Below are 4,471 nucleotides of genomic sequence, written 5' to 3'. Positions count from 1 at the left end.
CAAGTTGAACATTTCATGAGAATTATTTCCAAATCCCATATTACTCCGGGGTTGGGATGGGGGATCGGTAACTGATTTCCTGATGGTCGGTGACGGACTGTATATCAGATACATGAACAACGGCCATGTACAACATTACATGTATAAGAATGGGACGCCCTGCTCATCTGTTCGCTTCGAAAATTGGAATTGAGATTTCTCTACAAGTTTTGTAAAATGGTGATTGAAACTTTCTAGAAATGAAATTGAACCTGAATCTCACTGATCACGGCATATTGCACAGCATACCTTGGTGATTTTGTTGAGAAAACGGGTAAAATACTCACCGTCGCTAATACTTTTTTGGGAGACAGCCATGTTGTTCACGTCCTCAACATCAAAATATGTTCAAAGCTTGAGTTCTCGAGGCCAAAACTAGCGGATTTCATTCCTGCAGCTAAGCTTTTCCTGACCAAGCTATGCTGCACGGTGTCAAAGCTGTGATTTTCATTAAAAAGCTACTTTCTTTGGTACCCCTGAAAAGGGAGTCTTTGCAGTTACCATGTCTGTGTGTCACTTTTTTCGTTCCACCATTATCTCAAGAACAACTAATCAAATTTCGATAAAACTTGGTAAATAGATGCCCTGGGATAATGCGCAGAGTTGATTAGGTTTTGGTAAAAAACCATGAATATTAATTACCTAATTAGCATAATAAACTGCTTTCAAACTGTTCCACTGATATTTGAAAAAACACTCATTGGGTTTTGATAAAATTTGGCACATGGATGCTCTGAACTAATGCACAGATTTGATTAGTTTTGGGTAAAAATCTGTTTATATTAATTACGTAATTTGCGTAATGTTTAATTTTTGGCTTTTCCACTGATATCTCAAGTACTAAACATTTCAATGAAACTTGGTACATAGGTGTCATATGACACTTCAAAGACCTGATAGGGTAATATCAGTACATATTAATTACCTAATTTGCATAATTAATTTTCAACTTTCGTTATTTCAAGTAATATCCACATTTCAATGAAAACTGGTACATAGTTACTTGAGGACTGTGCAGAGACCTCATTACCAGGGTAGTTTTGGGTAAATATTTGTGCATATTAATTACCTTATTAGCATAATTAGTAAATTTCGGTTTTTCACCTGATATCTCTAGTACTAATCACATTTCAATAAGACTTGCGACATAGATCTAGGACAAAACAGGGACCCGATTAATTTTTGGGTAAATAATTGTGCATATTAATTACCTAATTTGCATAATTAGTTAATTTTTTTGCTGTTGCACTTGTGTCTAAAGAACTACTCATTGGATTTTCATGACACTTTTAAAGAGTACTTATTACATTTCAATGAACCTAGGACTATACACCTTATTAGTTTTTAGTAAATATTTATGCTTCTTAATCACCTAATTAACATAATTAATTAATACTGGTATCTCAAGTACTGATCATCAAATTTGAATAAAATTTGGTACATAAATGCTCTACGACAACAGACAGCCTGATTAATTTTGGGTTGAAATCTGTTAATATTAATTCTCTGATCACCATAATTAATAATTTGTTGGTTCTAATCAAATTTCAATGAAACTTGGTACATATATATTACATTACGCAGATCTTATTACTTTTACATTGTGCAGACCTTATTAGTTTTACACTTAAATCTGTTCATATTACCATATTTGCATAAGCTTTTCCATCAATATCTCAAGTTCAAGTAATTTTGAATTAATTTTTAATGCGTCTCCAATACTCTCAGCACACGCGAGTTCTTTCTTAGCATTTTTGATTACTCCTGTATGCAAAGCACACATTGGCCAACATCTATGTAGGTAACTATGGGGTGAGAATACTGCCAAAATTAGCTTGGTGTCATTATTTGAACATTATTCAGTTATTGATTTTTTTTCATAATGTTTATAAATAAATTTTGCACACAAAAGTCAATTGGCCCAATTCAGTTACACTTTAAACTATATTTTGGGCTTATTCCAACATTGTATCGTTTTATTACCTTGCCCGTACCATCAAAGATGGAAGTAAAAGGTATATTAAGGGAAAAATTTTGTCCGGCGTTGTCGTCGTCGTTAATAATTGTTATTGTGTGCATAATAACTTTACTAATTCTATTCCGAACTTTATCAAACTTGGTCACCTTATTCATCAGTATAAAGTCTTCCCTGAGTTTGAACAACAGATGTCCTGTATGAAAATATCATGCAAAAATTGAGAAAATATGATAAAATATTTTGACTGTTTCTACTTGACTGATCACTGGTGATACACATCAAAGGTCACTGATCTCAGTGGAAATATGCATTGTTGTGTGTGTTCAATGAAGCAAATCATTTATCTTGTAATAATATCCTTGGTAATGTATCTCAGAATCCCATACTGGGTTTCAAAACCAACTCATGGAGAGATTGCACAGTCCTGATACACATTTGCAAACCTACCAATAAAATCTTTACAGAAAACAAGATGTCAGAAAATCGATATAAGCACTCCTATGAACTGGGTGCCTAACTTTGATCAAGATCTGAAGCTAATAGAAAATCTGTTTAGTTCAAAGTTATCAAATCAAAAACAATACATAAAAAGCAAAACATTTCATCCACATTTTATAAAGAAAATTATTCTAAAATATATGTATTCTGTATTTGACAAACAGTTCATTCGACAAATGAAAACTCGCAGGAATATGACTCGGCTATAAGAACAGAATGATAGAGTTTTTATAATACTAGTTTAAAAACGCACTTCAAAGATTGCAGTGTTTGAAAATGTAGATTCTCAGGAGGCAACAGTACTGTTGACTTCTTCCTCCACTGGACACCAACTATTTACTGTGGAATACTTTATTTTCGCTGGAATAAATTTTCGCTGAAAAGGCTTTTTAGGCGTTTTGTGTGGAATTTATTTTCACTGATTTTTGATGAGTTTAATGTGAAATATAGGAAAAAAAGTATATTCACTGGATTTTATTTTCACGGAAACATCCCTTCAGCGAAAATAAATTCCAAGCGAAAATAAAGTATTCTACAGTAAGTTGATTTGCATACAAAGCAGAGCTTGCAACATGATAGCTATTCATAAAGGGAGTTTTTTTTTACTTTTCATATAATACAGTAGTCACACAATGAGGCAGTTCATATTTGTCTCAGTGAATCATTAATTTTTTACAGACACCTGTACAAAATACTTGGACAAAAGCCAGCTAAGATTTTCGGTTATCTTGCATGTTTTATGAATCTATTCACGTCTAAATGCAGCACTTTTTTTTTTGCGATGAGGCATTTGTTTTTATACTAAAATATCTGAATTACTTTGAATAAAGCTGGAAATTATGTCCCTTAAAATAATTAAACAAATAAGGCACCAATGTTTTTGTAAGATATTTACATCTTTAAAGGACATTCGGTAGACTGATTCCTCACTGTTGGTTCAACCCCAAAACTTGTTTGTATTCAAAATTAATTATGACAATGCATATTTATATTAAAACAAACTATGATAAAAGGAATTATATTATATAACAAAGGGCAAGGTCACCAGAGTTCAACTATGTTTATTTTATTATTTTACTTTGATTTTTATTTTGTGATTTTTTTTAATTCCGCCCTACATACATCTGATCCGACGCCTATGTGAGTCCCGTTCAAATCTCGCGTAAGTAACAGCCAATCACAGCCCCCCTTTTATACAGGCTGTCGGTTGCTTACTTTTCAGTGTCGCGATACTCTACGGGCAATCTTTCTGTACATTATATTTTGCCCACTTGAATAAACCATTAATAGAAAATTGCTAATATATTTTTATTTACAAAAGAAATTCCACACCATTTTACAATTTTTGTCATTACATTGAATATTTTTTTCACTTCCAACAAATGTGTACACTTCCTGATACATCTTTGCCAGCCAAGGTTCGTTTATTCAGTCATCGCTTCAATTTTACATCAAACACTGAGCATAATTATCTAGAATGGAAGCAAAAAATAAGTAAATCGTAATGATTAGAACACTGTAAACAGCTATAGTAAGGCCACACTGATTTAATTTTATGGATGACATCCTCTGAAGACCCCAAAACTAATGCGAGGGGAAAAAAAAATGCTGCTAAAACCACAGGACTACGGAGCTATTATTACGAATTTAACCACAGTGTATCAAAAAACAACAACAACAAGTCTTTATTTGTAGGAGGCACATGCTGATGTACACATTTCGTACTGTTTTACTGTCACGGGTATCATCACCTTTGATTTTGAAAAGGCAATAGGGTAAGGCAGATGTTAGCTTTGCCAAAGGCATACACATCAACTCAATAATAAAGAAAAACTTACTGTGTTGTATTGAAAAAAAATAATTAAAAATGAACAATAAGTTTGTCAACAGCAACCTGGAAATTAACTTCTTTGACATTCAAACTACAGCTTTTAAAGTGACACTTCAGATAGACTA

The sequence above is a fragment of the Saccoglossus kowalevskii genome, chromosome 1, assembly GCF_978046115.1.
Source record: "Saccoglossus kowalevskii chromosome 1, keSacKowa6.1, whole genome shotgun sequence".
Lineage (NCBI taxonomy): Eukaryota > Metazoa > Hemichordata > Enteropneusta > Harrimaniidae > Saccoglossus > Saccoglossus kowalevskii.
Note: the sequence above shows the minus strand (reverse complement) of the source record.